The sequence below is a fragment of the Anas platyrhynchos genome, chromosome 12, assembly GCF_047663525.1.
Source record: "Anas platyrhynchos isolate ZD024472 breed Pekin duck chromosome 12, IASCAAS_PekinDuck_T2T, whole genome shotgun sequence".
NCBI classification, from domain to species: Eukaryota; Metazoa; Chordata; class Aves; order Anseriformes; family Anatidae; genus Anas; species Anas platyrhynchos.
Window position 1 is genome coordinate 17,166,599 of NC_092598.1, and position 20,243 is coordinate 17,186,841.

At 34.6% G+C, this 20,243-nt stretch overlaps 2 long non-coding RNA genes across 2 annotated transcripts in view; one reads left to right on the forward strand and one right to left on the reverse strand.

Annotated features, from left to right (window-relative positions):
• The window catches only part of LOC106016226 (uncharacterized), a 153,569-nt gene that overhangs the window by 42,632 nt on the left and 90,694 nt on the right, over positions 1–20,243 (forward strand). Inside the window, exons 5-7 of the long non-coding RNA XR_011812375.1 lie at positions 1,648–1,733; positions 14,282–14,376; positions 17,873–17,933. This is a non-coding gene — a long non-coding RNA (uncharacterized lncRNA). The remainder of the gene's footprint in view (positions 1–1,647; positions 1,734–14,281; positions 14,377–17,872; positions 17,934–20,243) is intronic.
• LOC119718126 (uncharacterized) overlaps positions 10,978–20,243 on the reverse strand; it is a 32,447-nt gene continuing 23,181 nt past the window's right edge. The window contains exons 4-5 of the long non-coding RNA XR_005268783.2: positions 14,107–14,370; positions 10,978–12,100 (exon numbers count right to left, since the gene is read on the reverse strand). This is a non-coding gene — a long non-coding RNA (uncharacterized lncRNA). The remainder of the gene's footprint in view (positions 12,101–14,106; positions 14,371–20,243) is intronic.

Consider the following 20,243-nt stretch of genomic DNA (forward strand, 5'->3'; position numbering starts at 1 on the left):
TTCTGCAGATATTATCTACTCCACAAGCTATCAGTTGATTATAGGTGTGTTTGTTTGTTTGTTTGTTTTTTATGGTAACTGTTGTCTTCTGACAGTGACACCCGTTTGGTTTAAGAATTTACCTCTAGAAAATTAGAGAAAAGCTGGCCTTTGCCTTATGCCTTTGATTGTCTCACAGAATGTGATTTAGCATGGATGTGACCCAAGACTTTTGTGTATTTTGTGACTACCAAATGCTGTAGTTGGAAGTAATTATCAAAACAGAAAAAGGATGTAGCTTAAAAAAAAAAAAAAAAAAAAAAAAAAAGTACTGTGAACTTTTTGGTACAAAACCTTGGATAGTACCTTAGTACCAAAAAACAATCAGTGGTTTTAAAACCACCACAGAGTATCAAACCCTGGCAAAATAATATTCCAAACTAAAGAAATGAGAAACCATGGGAAATTGTAGTGTAGCATCTTGACAATTTAAAAAAGAAAAGAGTTATGCACATCAGGTGTCATTCTGGGATTTATGAGTGAGAATGACTGTATAGGGAGTGCATAGGCACTCCTGATGTTCACATAAAATGTGCAGACATTTCACCTGTTACTATATGGGACTAAACCCAAGTTTTTGAAATTATATCTATAGTAGTAAGAAAATTTAAACAGTTACAAAGAGGTATGATACTGGGCACTGGCAATTTATTTATAAAAATGTCATTGGCATTTATGAAAAGTGTCCAACTTCCATTCTTTTTTTTTTTTTTTAATTTTCAAATAACAAATGACCTTTTAAAATTCATAATGAGGTATGAAATAAATGAAAGAGTACTAAAGGTGAGTCATTCATTAATCATAAGCAAAACAGGGCTGAAATCAAGGACACAAGAGCACAAACTGTAAAAGTAATAGGTTGCATAATCATTGTATTTAATATTAACTATATTATGTTTTTTCCTGTGAGTTCTGAGAAGTCGATTTTTTATGTTTACATGAAACTAATCCAAGGTAAATTTTATTTCTCAATATTATTTTATCCTAGTGGTTGCCTTTCTTTTAATAAAGTAGAAGACATGAATTCTAGCTTTTCATGTTGAAGATTAAATAGAAGGGCTTAACAGGAACCTTTAAGTTTACAGTAACTTTTGATTTAAGATATTCCACTTTTGACTAGAACACACTGATTCTTATAGCTATATCCCCTTCTTGTTTGTTATGGCAAATCTCCCATTAAGGACATAAATTCACCTGGAATTTGTCTTTTTGGCCAAAATAAATTGTTATTCATATTTGGCTGTCCAAAAAAGACCAAGAAATATTTGAAACATGCTGGACCTTTATCCTACAAGAGTTCAATCTGCAGTGATAACACAACATGCAACAAGTTTGTCCACAATTTACGGGTAACTTTTAGTATTTAAATGATTGGAATATTTCAAATGGATATTGTAATAATAATAATCTTCCCTCCCATCATATTTCAGCTAAATACATGTACACAAAAGCATGATAGGCTGGAGGAAGATAAGCTGGACTGGTGACACAGACACATGTCAGCTTATTTTAAAATCACTAAACAGATGCACCTCCCTGTTCCACACACATTTGTTTATCTCATCTGTGTGGAGCTAGCATTGATGTTACTTTTATTTGTTATTTCAGAGCTTGCTGGGGGAAAGAAGGAGGACCGAGAAGGAGAGAAAGGAAAAAAGTTCAGAATGAGAACTATGCACATAACATGTATAAAGGTACTTATGTATTTTCTGAACTACACATCATGGTACTCGTTCACCCCCTTGTCAGCTTTGTCTGCAGCTCTCTCTGTGTAGACCAGCAGTGATTGGGGGGACAACCCTTTTGTGAGCTGTGTGCTGCTATCCCAGCATGGCTGACAGCTGTGGGCTGCACACCACCTCCCTGAGGAGCACAGGGAGGCTCTGGGCAGCTCTCTACAGGGGCTGCTTGCTCCCATTTATATGTGCCATCATGCTGGGGTCTGGGAAACCCAGATATGCTGGCCTTGGCAGTCCAAAGTAGTTCGTGTTTTCCAGAAATGGAAACTTGAGTCGCCCAGCAGATCTTGTGTTGTAGTTCTGACATAGGAGCTGTTCTTGAAATTATTCTCATGCGGTTGTCCTCATTGTTATACGTGAAGTCTATGTCACCCTTTAGAATGTTACAGCCCACTCCGTGAAATCCTGTAGCCCATGTTTGAAAGGCTGTGGCATGGGTCCGAGATGGTACTGCAGGCCTTACTTGGGATCTACCACAGAGCAGTCGTTGCTCACTCTCCTTCTTAGCTATAATTAATGGATGTTGTTTCGGTGCATGCCAGTGCCTGAATAAACATTTGTCTACGTCTAGAATATAGCAGTCATTACTATGCCAATGTGTAATACTTAGATGAAGAACATTTTATCAACATTTCTGTTAACGATCTATACAACTTTAAGCAAAGTCTTCTCTGCAGTTCTGTCTTCAGAGAAAAAAAAAAGAAAAAAGGAAAAAAAAAAAAAGTAGATTAAAGGTACATACACTTTGTCCTTTGTATCCTTTCCATACCCCTTAATAAAGAATGTGTCTTATTTTTTAAATCTGTAATTTAACTGATTTCCTGCCCCCTCTACCCCAAACTTTCTATATTTTATAAATTTTGTTGGTGTTAGTTTCACACAGTGATTAATGTGTTTCTTCCTTATATATAGAAGAAACTATATAAAAGCTGCAAGGTGTTAAAAAACAGTAATTGTTGATAATGTTTTTCTTTCTATAGAAATATAAAGTGTATGCTGCTTAACAATGAGATTTGGATAAAATTTTAGGACTGGATAACTTCAGGCAGAAAAAAAAACAGTCACTACACTTGTTTAAATTTTGTTGTGATTTGAATGGTATGCTATTAAGAATGAGGAGTTTGCCCAGGTCCATTAAAAATCATGTTCCATTCAGGCCTATAAGTAAAAGGGGAGATCCCCATAACATGTTTATCTTCATTTCAGATGCAGGTGGTTTAAACGTGGTGCTCTGGTTTAGATTCCAGAGCAAATAGGTTACCTATGATTTTATCATTGCCAGAAAAAGATTGCCAAGTGCTGCCTTTCTCAGGCAATATGGTTAAAGGGTTCACCCTGTCCTCAGTGGTCCTCTGCTTGACTGCTTTTCCCAAGCTCTGGATCAATCGTTAACTCCTCACTTTTCAGTTAGGATGAAATACCAGAGAATGAAGAAAATGTAAATATTTCCAAAATCCAAAGGAGCAGGAAAAATTTCTCATTCTTCCCTCCCCTAAACAAGACACTCACAATTATAAAGCCCATGAAGTCTTCTCTCTATTGGGTCAATTATTTCTAATTTTTTTGAACCAGATTATATTTTTGAGGTAATCTTCTAACGTTGTATCAGAATCTTCAATTCAGTACTAGAAATATTTTGCCATGGCCCTGAGAAGTCTGTAACGATAGGAAATCTGGAAAAAAAAAAATCAATACCATATCAGATTATTTTGCCTTGTTCCGGTACCCCTGCCCTGCTCTTTGTACCAATAAGCTCTCTGAAACTGAGCTGGGCCTCCTAAAAAAAAAAAAAAAAAAAAAAATCTCTTATTGCAGAGCTTCTGTTCTGCTTTCAGAAAGTGTTGTGACAGCTGAGATGGGTGGTCATATTATGTCCAAAAGTTATAAGGTGGCAGAGAGCTTGGCTTTTGAGGGGCCTTGGATTTTTTTGTCTCTTCAGCATATTTGAAACTGTAGTTAAAATATCTACAAGTGTATTCATGAAACATATCAGAGATGAAGGAATGCATTTTAAGCTGAAGTCCTATCTGAGGTTAATGATTAAGACTGTGAGAACTCAGCTTGGTATTTATTGTATGACACAAGTAAATTAAACTCCAAGCAAGTCATTATCTTTTTTTGCTTTTTTTTTTTCCTTTCTTTCTTTCATTCTTTCTTTTAAAGTATGCAGTGCCAAATGATTAACCTCTTTGGTAGCAGGATAGTAAAATCATGGGGGGCAAGCAGTACCCATGGAGATTTTTTGCTTAGACTCCTTTGTCCAAACACTGTTAAATAAAGGGTAAAGTACTTACAGAAGAAGGCTGGCTAATAAAAAATGTTGATCACTAAATATGTTTTACAAAGAATATATTTATGTTTCATTGTACTATTAAAAAAAAAAAAAAAAAAAAAAAAAAAAAAAAAAAAAAAAAAAAAAAAAAACAAAAACAACAACTTTGCGTTTTACATCTATTCCTCACTTGCTGTCACAGTAAATCGCACCTTCTTTCATCTACATACATGCTATAATAAATGCTGTTTATTTACTGCAGGAATTAGCTTTCCACTTATTGGAAACAGGAAAAAAAAAAAAAAAGAAAAAGGAAGATTTCCATACCTTAAGTCTTCAAGTCTTCAAGATTGGTTTTGACTCACACTGAGACTTATCAGGTAGTTTTGTGTTAATTTGAGTTCTACACTTGTTATTTTTTTTTTATATTATCCTATTCCTCCTCTTTGTGAAGTACAGAGCCAATTTTTTTTAGAAATTGAAAAGGTATTTTATTATATGATAATTTATGTCAGTCCATCAATATTACCTATTGAATACTTCTCCCTTGGAAAACAGATTGAGTTGTAAAACTGGTATAGTTAAAGTAGAGCTCAGTAGCAGGAGAGAAATAGTAAGCCTGTCTTAAAACCTAGGAAATTTGTTTCTGGTGTTTCTGACTTAACCTACTGACAAACAAATAAAGATGGAATTTTGCAGTTTCTTAACATTTAAAAAGAACAAAAAGACAAACAGAGAATGTGCTCAAAATGCATGCAATAATAGGAAGAAATGGTCACTTCAAAATTTGGCCATTGTCAAATGTCTTTGAAATTCTGCTTTATATCTACAAACATGCCTAATTCAAAATAGGTTTTCAGTGAACAAAGAAAGGCACTTTACTCATCTATTTTCTTGCCAGATTTCAGTTTGTTCACAAACATTTCAGTACTGTAGCTATTCTTAAATCCAAATTTCAACCTTCATAATCCTGTGGGAAAAGTTTTTTGTTTCACTAGAAAATAGTTATTTTTCTTCAAGTGTAAATATTACCTATTGGGAAGGATATTGCCTGGAAAATTCTCCCTGAAATGTGAAAAATTCAGAAAGTTATTAACAAATAATAATAACTATCTCACTGTTAAACCTGCAATTAGACTTCCCTGTCTAAAAAGACTTTATGATTTCAATTCCATTTTGCAATTTCTATTTTTTTTTTTTTTGCAAAATCTAAATTTTCTCGTATCAACAAATAGTAGATGGCCAAACTGTTTGGATACAAATATGTCTTGAGAATATCATCAAATCCATTTTAATTTCATTCATGCCTTAGAGATAATAATTTGAAGAGCTAGTCTCTGCTTGCAATTAAGCGTAGAGAAAATAGATCTGTCCCATAATTTATGTCTGCAAAGGTTGGGCTGGATTTGTAATTAATGTTTGCTCCTTTTAATGAAATACTCCAAAGGTCTGCACTTCTGTCATTCATGGAGGTAATTTTTCAATTGATTAGTAAAATAATACTTGAAAAGTAAATGCACCTGCTTTAGCACAGAAATGTCTTAGTCAGGTAGAGACAATGATTGGAGTGCTAAAAAAATATCATTTCAATACAGTAGAGACTGGAGTTTTACTCCTCCAGAATTCAGAACTCCCACTAAAGAGGAAAAAGGAAAAGGTAATTAAACCTCCAACAACTTATTCAGTATGCTTTTATCCAATTTAATTCCTTGGTGGTTTTCAGCATAGCTAAATACTTTTAGGAGCACATGCCTGAACTGTATATTAGCACAAGTGAAATATTTCCAGTAAGCACGCATTACAGCAAGACATAATTTTTATAGCAGTGTACCTTAGTATTTTTGGAGGACATGAACAAATAATTTAATATTGTGAGTTTGTTTCCATTTTGAATAAACACTCAAAATTTTATGGCTCATTTAGCTCTTATTCTGATTTTCTTTTTAGATTCAAAACTTTCTAAGACTAAAAATGCAACACTTGAGAGTTAGGGTCCTGCAACCGCTGGTTAAAAAATGGCTTGTAATGTCCTTTCTAAAATAACTGCTACAAAAGAGGATGAAATAAAATAACAAGCTACCTGTACATGCTTTCAGGGCATCTCTAAGGATTTTGTTTGAATTAGTCACTAAAGAAAGGATGTTTGATGACTTCTCTTGTTTTGTTAATTTAGTCATTTTGACACAAAGAGTTACTATTCCTGTACTACTGAGACCTCACAGTCTGTAGTGATGAACTTTCAAGGGATGACTGTGAGCCAGACTAGACCAAATGCAGAGTATAAGCCAGAATCCATGCTAATTTTCTTGAGGGTCGCAAACGCTGTAGTCAGAGAGATTTTGAACCTCCTGTCATTGGGACAAGGATTTTGCTTTCAGAGAAACAAATAAATGTGGTGAAAATAGCCCTTATCCAGTTAACTGTGTGGAGCAGAGCAATACAGACATTTTCTGGATCCTCATTTATGGTTTCCTAATCAATGTGCTTTATGCAGTGATGTTAGGGCCATGCTGGCACTGGCTGGCTCAGAAGACAGCTGCTGTGAATCATCTCTGAGACGCTCGGCTCTCCACATGCAGTGACAGGAGGCCCAGTTTGAACCAGGTGTGCCTTACACTCATGGCGGCCGACACCATTTAATACCCCCCTCCCTAAAGGATTCCCTTCCTAGAGGATTCCATCACGTTCACAGCCATCTCCAAGAATCTACCAGTACAGAATACCTGCTTGGTATTTTCCTATCCAGAGAGGAAACACACAGGTATTGGTCTCTGCACTACTAGAACAGAAAAGTGATCAGGATTTAGCTCTTCTCCCACGATTTAGGAGAGGAAAGAGAAATGATTGGAAGCTGTGTTAGAAGTGCCGTTGGGCTAAGCTAGGGGTTGGCACAGCAGTGATGGCAGGGTACACAATCAGTGTGTGGATGTCATTTAGAAATGTATATGCTTAGCATTACTGTATTATCTTGCCCATCATAATATTACTCTTTAAAGATAAAAAGTTTATAGTTTTGACACTATGGTTTTAAGTGTTTGAATCACCTGAAGGATACAGCTTTTAGGCTCAAAGCATGAGCAAATGAGCACCTAAAGTCTTTTAAAAATCCGGGCCTTGAACTTAGTTTAACGCCAATTAAAGTCAACAAATGCTGAGTCAAACTCTAATTCTTTTTGCACACCAGAGAATCAAAAGGTGAAAATCCCAGTACTGATAATGTTTTGCCATTGACCTAACAGGGTCAGGATTTGATTCAGAAAGACATAAAATGACATTGATATTTCATCACTGCAGTCTTGGATCAGATTCATAACAGTGACCCAGGACACAAAAATCTGCATAATCCATTATGACTGTACAACTACCCAGCACTGTCTCACCATCTTCTACCTTGTTTAAAGACAGGGACTAATCTATAATTTTGGGCTGCCCTTATTCTAGCCAGATCAGAGAAGAATGGAAAAATCCAGGGATTCATTTCTCAGTCACCTTATTTAAACCCTCTAAGTAAATGTTTGATTTTTTGAAGTGAATCTAATTTTAAAATTCTCTTTTGAAAATGAGGGCATTTTGTTTCTTTCGATAGCTGTTCTAAAATGGCTTTGTAGTAAAACTGGAAGGTAAAAGTCAGATTCATTGCTGTCTGTGAGTAAAGTACTTATGATTAACAATGTGAACGGTAAAGAGTGTATATATAATTCCTTAATGATGCTTAATGAAATATTTAATTCACGGTCAGCTGGAAAGATAATCTTGGATAATAAAGGGAAATTAGAGGATGAACTGATTTCTGTAATGTAAGAGTACACTGCTATGTAGTAAATGCTCTGTTGAATGATTAGTTTTGTTAATCTATCTTTCAGTTTAGGGGAAGAGGTTTGACAGGGAGCTTTTGAGGAGGTCAGACTGGCTCATGCATTTAGGCAAGGTCCCAGCTTGGAAGCTATTTTTAGGGCTGGGAGTGTAATTCAGTACAAAATCCTGGGTACACTTCCATATATTCCTAATGTTCTGGGGAAATTTGAGTTTTGCTATTTCTAATTTGTCCTATTTTTGACATAACAAAACTATGATGATGAGCAAATACTAAGATTGAAGTGATAGGATGAAATTGTACAGGATCCTTTATGATACACCAATGAGACCCGTGGCCACACCAAACCAAAGTTCTCAATGGGGGACTGCATATCATCAACAATTATATAAAATAAACTGATAAAATACAACTGTATTCTGCTGCCCCCTATTAAATTGTTTTTAAGATTTCAAGTGTAAAACACAAACCATGCATTCTGGATGATAAAAATAATAATTCATGGACCTAAGTATACATAAAAATAAATTTTTAAACTTGTGAAGGAAATAATATTATATATAACGTGGCAGCTCTTACCTTAGCAGATTTTTGATGCTATGAAATAATCTGAATCAGGTTTGTTGCCAGATAAAATTAATTAAATAAATAAATAAATAAATAAATAAATAAATAAATCTGACATAAGTTCACTGAATTCAGTGGAATTCCTTGAATTTGCTCAAATAGGCAAGCTTTTCCATTGCCATTCTCTGCATTTTTCTGTAAATATACCGAGGTGAACCAAATCAAAATCATGTTTACAGAAACACTGAGAACCACTGAAAAGTTAAAACACTCATTAAAGAAGAAATTAAGCTGAGCAAAAAAAATAAAAATAAAAATAAAAATAAAAATAAAAATAAAAATAAAAATAAAAATAAAAATAAAAATAAAAATAAAAATAAAAATAAAAGCTCTAGTTGCATGAGGCTTTGCCTCCAGATTGGTTGGATCACAGGTGTGGCAATTTCTCCGCAATTTCTGGATTAGTAAATACACAGAAAAATTCTCACCTCTGTTCTTTCTTCTGGTCACTGTTGAACTTTGCTCTGCATTGCAACTTCTACCTGTTTTAAGTTTGCAAACAGAACTATCTTATCTACTATATAACAATGATTTAGTTATATCTTGGAATATTTTCCTTTTGTACTGCATGCAATTGATGGTGAATAATATTGAAAACATATACATGTCTTTTTAGCTGGGATCTCGGAATAACTAGTTAAAAGAAATTCATGCTTATAGTATATGCCCATCTAAGGAGAAATTGCACAGAAAGTTTCTCATAGCTGCTGCTTGTTATACACTGCTCCAACTAAAGTCATTGTAATTCTCTGAAAACAGGTGTGTAGTCCTGGAAAAGGATAAAACATGAGCCTGTAAGAGAAAATATCCAACAGTGAAAGCTATCACAATGGAGTTAAAGCAATGCTATTAAATAATGAGGTGATTGCTCTAAGTTGCCCTATAAAGCATCTGTGTGCTGCAGGCTACAGGATTAATTCTGAAACATATAATTTAGCAAAGGAGCAAGACTTCAGTCTATTCAGCAGTTGGTGGCAAATGCTTCGGCATAGGTTTGTGGGCAGTCACACTGTCCAGTGCTTTGAATTGTAACTCTATTTATTTTTGGTAAGGCTTGGCACTCTATATTCCTCAACACAGAATATTTTATTAGTTAAAACTTTTGATATTTTGACTAATTCCTTTGTGCCTATTTGTTGTTTGTTATCTCATTTTGAAACACACTGCATATTTTTGAACACTATACTTTTCATAAGTCAGAAATTCTGTCCCTGAACTGTACGTTCAGGTGAAAATTTCTTGTCCTTGTGATTCAAAGTCTTCATCTTACTTTTAATTTATCCATTACTTTGTCATTACTCATTTGTCATTACTTTTGTAATAGAGTCAGATTTTCAAAAATAGATTGTATGTAGGGGGGGCGAAAAACGCAGAGCTACACAGAGCCTCTAGGATCTGCCTAGAGAATGCTCCTCTGCTTGATACGTGCTAGGCATTTGTTTACCTGACAGTCCTTTAACTTCTGCAACTGCTAATTGTACTTACCCGTACATGCAGTTACCCAGTTTATGTTGCAGTTATGCTAATTAAAGCACTTGGCTCCCCATACAGTATGAACATGTATGCAAACCTACAAAGTTTTAAGGAATAGTCCTACACTGCATCTTTTTCAGGGATAATATAGGAAAACAAATTACCTACTATCACTATTAGTATTACCAACATTCAGCTGAGAGCAAGGTAGGTGTAGAAGCTTTGGAAGTGTAGGCAGAAGGTATCACATATGATAGAACTGTTATGGAAAATCTGTGCTCCAAACACAATGAAACATATATTGCAGAACTATAAAGGGGAGGTATCACTATGAAACCAAACAAGAAAAATGGGACAAACTGTATCAGGTTCTCAGATGTGATCATAGGCATTGCAATAGCTTTTATTTTTACTAATGTTCTATTATTATAATCCTCATTAACTTTTTCTTTTTTTTTATAACTTTCATCCTAGTGATAGACTCGCTACCTTACTGGGATCAATGGAATTATGTATAAGTACAAGCATCACATATTTCTGTTTATTGAAATAGTAATTACACTTGAAGGTGATAAGAACTTGCATGAGTTCTATGTAAACTTGTTTTTTCCTTCCGTAAGACTTCTGGTTGTTGAATAAATGCAGAACTTGAGACATTCAGGGTACTCATATTGCTTAACTTTGTTTCTCTGACCTCCTTCTGAAGGAGTCCACAGAGACTAATTTAGAAGCCTCCCTTATATTGCTAGAGCAAAGTGGTGTGAACATTCCCATTTGTGTCAAACCGTACTCTGAGTACATATATTGAATTTACTGGAGTAGCTTGGGCTTTCCACTACTGAATGAGACCTTGATGTCCTGTGATTTTTTTGCAATTGAACATTCAGGTCAGAAGATGTATAATATTTCCAAGGAATGGTGCATTTAAACTCTGCTAATAAGATTTTAACCATTTTTTCCCTTGTTAACATTAAAGAAAGCATATAGGGCTAAAATAGTCATATGCATCACATACTCTGGAATATAGGGGTGTGTGTGTGTATATATATATTATATATATATATAGCGAGTCCTTTCAAATTACTCTAGGAAGTAAGGATAATATACAATGCATACAATGTATTACATATGAGCACTCTGGTATAATCTAGTAGCAGCTTCTTTTGTGCAAAAATTTTTAAGCTTTGAAGGCATTTTAATTGCACTAAACTTTGAGATAAGAATCAAGCCCTCTTTCACTTTATTAGGAGTTTTTCTTAGAATGTGAAACATGTTTTTTTCCTGAATGCAGTGTAAATTTTTCTAAAAGAGGTGCTTTGCAAACAAGCTATTATGGTACTAAAGAAAACATTGATTAGTTTTAAATGGTAGTAACAATTCAAGTGCATGTAAAGACAAGTACATTTGCTTTTGAGGTTAAGCCACTATATTTAATAATTGAAGGAAAAAATACAATGAGGCACAATAGAAGAAGCTTCTGTGAAATGCATTATGCAATAATCTACGACTGCCGTAACTACAATTGCCTTACCAGGTCATATTATGGTTTCCACTCAGACTGTTTTTTATAACAATGTATTTCTTTATTACCTGGTCATTTGGAAATATTTATTATTTGAAAAGCTTGTATGTTCTCTTTGTTGATTCAAGAAATCTGAAAATTCAAGCTGAATTTATCTATTTATTTTTAGTCTTGTCAACATTGGTTTTACATGTGAAAACTCCGGTTTTAGGGGACTTATTTCCCAGTTCCTGCAATTGAATTGTGTTCTCTTAATATACGCAAGACCAGAATTATAGAAACAGATTTTCTCTATATATTGTGCCACTTTATTGGGATTCTCGACTCCTTTTTTACCTGGTGAATTGCATAAGTCATTCACTGTCTAGATCAGAGCCTGACTGTATTATTCATAGACATTGTATGATCAAAAAATAACTGTATGCCTAAAAAGACCTGAAACTGCCCAATCTGAAGCAACAGTAACTTTATAACCATTTCACAGAATAAAGATTTGATTTCTCTGAAGTTGCAGAAGACTTCTTGGACAGAGACAGGAATGTTTACCCATTATGATAACTGTTAGCCAGTCCTCTTCCTGTCTGTAATGTTGTTCCAGATCTGGGAGTCCTTCCCTATAAAAAATTATGTTCAGTTTTCTTTGTGTTTATAAATATATTATTTTTGCATGATTGTGCTTACTTTGTTCTTTATTTACATGTTTAAAATGTGTTCAACAAAAGACAGAAAAAATGTGAGTTGTTATGTGAGTTTTTACTTTTTCTTTTTTTTTTTTTAATATGCACCTCCACGTAATCCTTTTAGCTCATAAAATTTCTAGCAGGCATTAAGGTAAAAGCAAATGTTTAGGAAAGCTGTGAAATTTGAAAAGGTTAAAGTCTTCCAAACTGACATAGGAAGGTCAATCCATATCAAATAAACAGGAGAACAACAGAAATGGCATATAGATACAGAAAGCCAAGAGAATGGTATGGCATGCTGGAGTGGCATTGTTTGTTGGGGAAAGGGAATCTAAAGGAGGGAAAGAAAAAAAAAAAAAAAAAAAGACTATTGAGGAGATAAGCAGGAAAATGGAACACATTTGAAGAACTGTAAAGGGTAGAGAGGATGAAGGGTAGGCAGTAGATTATGACCCAAATAAGGATTCTAGGGGCTGAAATTAAATTTTACATCTTGAAAATGGAAGAAGCGAAGAAGGTTTGACTTAGCTCAGGCAAAAGTAGCAAAAGAGGAAGTTGGTAGGCTAAATAAATTGTATTGGATTTGGTCCAAAACCATAGAAGAGAACTGCAAAGAGACAGTGGGAAGATGTTGGGCTAATGAAACATTTTGTCTGTTAATGGAAACTGTAGTCTCATTCAAGGAAGAGATTGATGTAGTTTCCATCAAGCTCAGGGAGACTGATGTAGTTCCAATAAGAAGCACCTTTTAATTGTGATTGAGCTGAGTTTCCCTCCTATCAGATAAGTGTAATTGTTAAGTTACAGAGTTATACTATAAATGTTAAGAGTAACTTTCCAATGAAATATTTCTCAAGGATTCCTTGTTTTTCCTTGTTAAAAATAAGGGCTATATGTTACAGAAGAGTGTGAAAAAGTTTCATACAGACATTTAGTTAGCATGGATCTTGGTTGCTCAAATCATAGCTATAACTCCAGTATGTGTTTCATATTTCATATCAAATTACTTAGGGCCACACAATCTACTTTCTGTAGATGCTAATAACTGCATACAGGCATGTACACACTCATTTGCAGTGATTTCTGATCTGGCATGGATAGTTTTGTGAGGACCTCCAGCTCAATAACATTAAAGATGATAAATGAATATATAAATCTAAGGGGAAAGTAGCAAAGTTAATAGTGAACTTTTTTTGCATAAAATAACAATTGCTTCCAATGTTTTACAAAGAAATCCCTTCTCAGCTTAATACATGCTGATAAAGTTCATTTGTGTATAACATGTCCCTTTCACCCCGCCACCGTGTATCTTCGTTTTTTCCTTATGATGTCTATCCTCCTTAAAATCCAATTTTCTAGTTATACTAGTGTTTATTAAAAGCTTGACTGTAAAGTATCTGTTTACCCAAAGATCTATTTTTATCATAACTGTTTATAATGGTTAAACCTCAACAACTTAAACACTTTACACAAAATAATGTATTTTCAATAAATTGAAATATTAACCAATCATATGTAATGGTTCAGTTCTAGCAAATGGATTGCTAGAAACCCTTAGGGTTTCATATAAATTGAAAACTGTATTGACTGACCAGGCTGCTCTCGAATTACATTGCATTTGGATCAAAAAACATAGAAAAAGTTCTCATTATAGTTCCCTGACATTAATTTGAGCATTTTTATATGTGTGTCCTATTAAGTACTTTAAGTGCTTTTTGATAATTGTGCTTTGTAGTTTTTACAGCACTTCAGCCTATTCCCAGTTCAATTTCCTCTTTTATCTGATGTTTGAAATATTGATTTCTGACAGATAAAAGCAAACCTTATAATCTCAGCAGCATGCAATAAGTGAGTAAGACGGGGCTACAGAATGCATCAGGGAATGGTCATATTTGAAACCGTCTTTGTTTTATTACATTTCGTCAACAGAATTTACTTACCGCTTGCTGATATTTATGTAAAAGCAGGGCTCCTGATAGTCCAGTGATATTACCAGTTCCCAGTATACTTTTGCATTTAGTAAGATAAAAGAAGAAACTCCCTTGGTGGTTGATGATTGCAGCAGCTTAAACTGCTGTCAGCTGGCTCGAAGTAACTGTGATTTATCTTCTTCAGATTGTACAGCGTCGTGTCCGTGAACTTCCAGAGTTCGCATTAAAAACTGACAGGACATCAGAGTGCCAGAAGCTTCTCATATTGTGGCTCTGGAGGTAAGAGCAAGAGGTACTGTGCTTATTCTGTGTTTGGCAACACTGTCCAAGCCCTTTGCAAAGCTCTTGTGTCATGAGAGAGATCTTAAAGAAATACATTGGAATTTTGAATGCAAAATAAATACAATGACAAGATATTAAGGAGTATAGATTTGATGTCTCTTCCCCAAATCCTAAAAATGAGAAAAAAGACTGATGGCTTCAGTCTAACTTAGTTCTTGGTTGAGCAGCTAACAGTATGCTAAGAATTCAGTTTGCCTGCATCTCTATTTCATTATCCAGTGTAAGCCCTTATTTGTCTCACAAGTAACATTGCATTAAACATCTCTACTTAGCTCCATCAGCACCCACAGTAAAAAAAAAAAAAAAAAAAAAAAGCAGAATATATAATCTACACAGAATTAGATGCTTCATTTCTGGCACTATTTCTTACGAAATTGTGAAAATTAAGATCAGAATACTTTTTCTGAAGGCAAGAAAGGTTTCTCAGGTTACACATTAGTTCTGGCAATCAATAGTGAATCTATCCATTTGAGAACACAACAGAATCTCCATCCTTAAGACCAGGTCAGGATGACCTGAATGTCTTTCTCAGGGTATGCATTTTTGGAGGGATCAATTTACCTGAGGACACATGCAAGTCAAATAAAGGTAGGGGAGGAATTTTCTTATTTTCTTTTTGTAATTTAGACATTTCTAAATTGAACACTGAGATTTTATTTAATCCCAAATTAGCCATTGCTTGTTTAATACGTCTTAATAATTCAGGCATATTTTTTCTTAGTCCTGAAAATACTTAACCATATTGCATCTCGGCCTTCACACACTTGGATATAAGGTTTATTCCACAGAAAGGGCATTTAAAAAATATTCTGTTGGTGAGTCTTGGTTGTTATGGGATGGAACTCTGCCAGCCACTTAGCAGTTAGAAGTTTAATCTCCTTGCAATTAAAGTTTTCATTACTAAGCAATTAACACTTAAAGTTTTAAGTGATAAACACTTAACTGCATTCTGGTAATGCTGGGTTAGTGATAGCAAAGCCAGGAACAGTTCTGAGGAATGGCAAGTCTGGAAAAGTGGTGTGGGTAAATCAGTCAGGGAGAAAAGAGCTTCTGAGCTCTGCAAGCCTTGATCATAGCCTATAGAATACAGGCTGATGGAGCAGAGTTTGCTCAATAGCAGATTGCATGAGACGGACCCTGTAGGCATTTAGAGAAAACAGTGGAGTAATTCTGAAGGCTTGATGGCTTAGGAGTTGAGCTGAATACTAAGCCAGAGGTAGAGGTCTGAACGCAAGGATCAAGGTGCATGGTCCTGTCAGTCCTAGCTCTATCTGGACTACACCATTGACATCGAGAATTGCCATATAGCATAAACATGGGCAGAAAATGCTGTTGGAGGTGGGAATTGAGGACTGGCTGGAGTTAAGCTTTGGAGCAAGGTTTCTTCAGCGATGATTTGAGAGTTGGGAAGCCCAAACCAGCAAGAGGTCTGAAATAATTAAAGATTTACCAGTATGAAAAAAGACAGGGAGACCTTTGAATTACATTTAACAGCAAATATGTTATTGAATATTCAATTAAAATTTATGAGCCCCAAATATTGCAAAATAATCTCTTTTATGTTTCTGAATCCAACTTTAACACGCTAGCTTCACCCAATCCAAATTGCTGTGTTCCGGCAGACCAACACAGAAATACACATACATATGCAGGCTACATTTCTGTACATTCCACATCTACAGGTAAAATATCATCACAAAGAAGATTCTGTAGTTGGTGATATCATAACTATAACCAGTATTCATTAAAATTTCAAAAGAGCTATTTAGCATTTTTCATATTGGATTGGTTATTTACTGTTCCCTTTTTAAAAAGAAAAAAAAAAAAAAGGTTTATCATCTAATAAATCAAAACCATTGTCAATTCAAGTCCCAAAGCCTAAAGGTAGTTACAGAAGCTGTCTCTTATGAAATAATATGTATATTATACTATATTGGATGGCTGAATGGAAAGTACAACTATGAAAAATTTGAATTAGTTAAAAATGCAAAAGTACATTCTGAAAAAAAAAAAAAACCTACAGGATGTAGTATTTTTAGTTGAGTCTTTTGTGGGAATTCAACAGAGAAACAAGTCTTTGTATATACCTTCTGACATTTTCTGATGGAATCTTTCAATCTGACATTGAATATAATGCTGTATGCCTGTATGTTTCAGTCTCATAGCTGGTATAATTATTCTAATATTTTCATGTATGAAATGTATCTTCTAATTTAAATCTTGATATTTCAACTGATGGTTTTTGAGACACCAAAATGAATGTTGTTAAACCTATGAGCTGTTGAACATCTTCAGAAGACTGAAGTATAGTATCCCTAACTTTGTGTATAGGAACAATTACGTTGGCATCAATGGGATTGCTCAAACACCCACTTAGTTGCTTTGCTTGATGCAAGACAATGTCTGTGTAAAACAAAAGTAAACAGAAAAATTGTCAAGCAAGATCATAGCAAATTCAGGTATGCTATTACCTGTGGTTTAAGTGAACACATAACTAGCTATGTGGATAACTATTTGAACTAAAATATCTGTGAAGAATATCTGTCTCCACGTTATAAGACTTTAAATAAATCAAATTACCCCCACTAGTAAACAAATATGACAGTAAAGTGCCACAGCAGGTTAACATTTGATGTCAAATAAATTGAGCAAAAACTACAAAAAGTTTGGTTACAGACAATGGGACCAAGAGTTTGAGATGAAGCTAGTTATTTTGTTTCCACCTTTGTGTGTGTGTGTGTACTGGAATTTTTTGAAGAATTTCAGAGAAATTTGAAATTATGTTTTTAAGAGTTTCAGATATAAACAATTGGAATTTCTCTACATAATGTATACAGTCATCCAATTGAAAAGACCTAATTTTGGTCTTTTGTGTTTAATTGTAGTCTATTTTGTGTTTACAATTTGGGCAGTATGTACAGTTCTTTCATTGCTTACTCATTTATTGACCATTTAAAACTGAATTTCAGCACTAATCTGATAACCTACAGCAATTACATCTTTCAATGTAACAGCTGATGAAAGCGCTTACTACAAGTTATTACATCATTAATAAGTTGTCCTCTGCTAAAATGCCAAAAGCAACTACTACTTTTGTGCCACTCCAAAATATATGCAGTGTATATGCTTATAGGCACAAACTAGAATATTTTACAAATACATCTTCAGTTTTGGTCACCTCTGCAAAGGGTAAGAGAAGAAATTTAGTCACCTTAATAGATGACTTCTCTCACTCTAGGGACTCTGAGCATCTGTGATTTCTGTTTCCATGTACATGGTATAAGAAATTTAGAACACTGTAGTGACAGTAAATACTGCCCAGTATGTTTACTTGCTTTGGTGATTTCCACTTGACTGAGCAAAATCACTTGAAAATTTTACCTGAGATTTTCAAAGCATGTTTTTTTTTAATAAAACACAGTATTTTTAATAGGACTCACCATTTGGGACTCCAGTAGGATCCTTGAGGAATTATTGCTCCAGGAGTAATATTTGTAAGTATCTTTAATATTAGTTTTTTAAAGTTATGCAAACTGATAGTATGTTTATATCACTAAAAAAGTAACATATCTACTTCATAAAAAATAATGCAGATTAAATTCCTTTTCTACCTAGTCTTTCTCTCTTCCTCTTTTATTCTTTGATGTCTGCAGCTGTTGTCTGCAGCAACTGCCTGAAGTGCTGCTCTTTTACTAGCTGCTAAAGGTCTACCATTCACCACACAGCCAGTTCTCTGCCTGTGCTGCAGAGAGTGAATTTCTGTCAGCTTGGTGGCACACATAGCACAGCCTTCAAGGTGACAATCCAGTATTGTCACAAACTCTCAACCTGGAAGTACTCAGCAGCTAGTCTGTTTTTGTTGATTTCCTTGTTAAACAAAGTGTCCAAAGTGTCAGAGGAACGATATCAAGCACATTACACTGTTATAGCCAAATGACAATATTTCTCTTTATTTCAGCTCCTTACAATCGTCTTTAGCTGAGTAGGAAAAACACAAATTGCATGACCCTGGGGAACCTTGTTTCAACATTTATTATTGGTAAAATATATGGCTTTCAAAAGATAAAATGTATTTCAAATACCACATCTCTCTCTAAGCTGAGCTAAATACTGCCTTGATGTATGCCTTGTACACTCTCTGTTGACAGATGTGAAGTTCAAGTAAGAGCAGAATTTGACCAGCTAAATTTAACATAACAGAATGACAAATACTACAAGGGCAAAAGGATTTCCTAAATATCAAATACTACAGCATGTCTAATTTTTGTTTGCAGATTTAGTCCTGGATATAGCCTGATTATAGGGATATACAGTAACAAACTAACAAAGGAATACCTTTATTTTGTGATAGTGATCTAAAATGTTTGGTCTTTAGAGTGGTGGCTGTTCAGTAATGTACTGGAGGGATTTATTTGAATGTATGTTTCCCTTAATGTTTTTAGCCTTTTTTTTAATTCCTTCATCTCAAATATTTGGGTGATATTTTTAGAATATATTCAGGAAAGTGTTCACGTTGATTGGATTACCTACAGTAACAATAGAGGTCTTTAAACTCTGCAGAATAACAAAAGTCAGTTTTCTGCTGAATTTTCGGGGAGATTTTGTTAATGTTAATGAAACATTTTTTCTTTTTAATCAGTGTTTGCAAAATTCATTGTTCATATGGAAGTTCCACCAGTGGCTGGGACAAAGCTTTATGATAGTGGCTCACTCTCATAGTCTTGTCTTTACTATTCTTACTATAGAACAGTCACAGATGCAGTTGCAACAAAATATCACTTGCACCATATTTTTTCAGCAGTTCTACACAGCAAAATAACTTTCTATTTCTGTACAAGACAACCACTCACAATGAAGCAGATGGGGAATCTTCCAGCAATATTGGCTTCTGTCAAATTTTTTCAGTTTTGCTAAAGGTGGATTTTCCAGCAAAATGGACAGCTAAAGACCCCCTTTTCAACAGAATATACAACAGCAGCTCAGTAGTTAGTGCCTACACTGAAATCTGAGGTAGATAACTAGATGTGGATTTTTCAGAAACGTTACAGTGTTTTAGTTTTCTGCACTGGTTAACAGAGTATGTTCCCAGATGATGCATCATGGGCATTTACCATGTTTTAACTTCGGTTTCTCCTTCCCTTGCAAATGATTTGTAAAAACAAACAAACAAAAAAAATCTTCACATATTCTGCAAACGGTCTAAAAAGGAATATTGAGATAGATTTTCCCAACTTGACTGTTCCAGGATGGTCCAGGCACATATTTGTTATATCAGCAATGGAAGTCCAAACTTTTAGTCTGTATTACTGAGCAAGAAAATTACCTTTGGCTTCTTCCATTACCAGCTGAGAGCAAATTGTTGGGATGTTGCCTCATCTGAGTAGTTATTAAGGTCATTCCTCATCATCTCTTCCAAAAGTTTCATCCTAATGTAAATACAAAGTCTTTTCCATCAAGCTCTAATTATCAAGTTTTGTTCATAGCTCAAATCATTCCTTTTCATCTACTGCAATTTGAAAAACTATGTAGTACACAGCTAAAAAATTCTCCTCTATTATAGTCAGTACATCATTGTAACACCGCACTACTGACAGGACACTATCGGGGAAAACATGCCTCAGTTGCACATCCAAAAGACTGAATTTCAAATTTATTTGCAAGTACCAAAATTTTAGTGGAATTTGTCCACTTACCTAAAGGGTAAATGTGGCTTTTAAATTTTTCTCTTGCAGCAAACCTTGCCAATGCCAGGAATTGAACATATATATGTACATATGTTTGTCCTTGAATTAAACCAAAGCTTT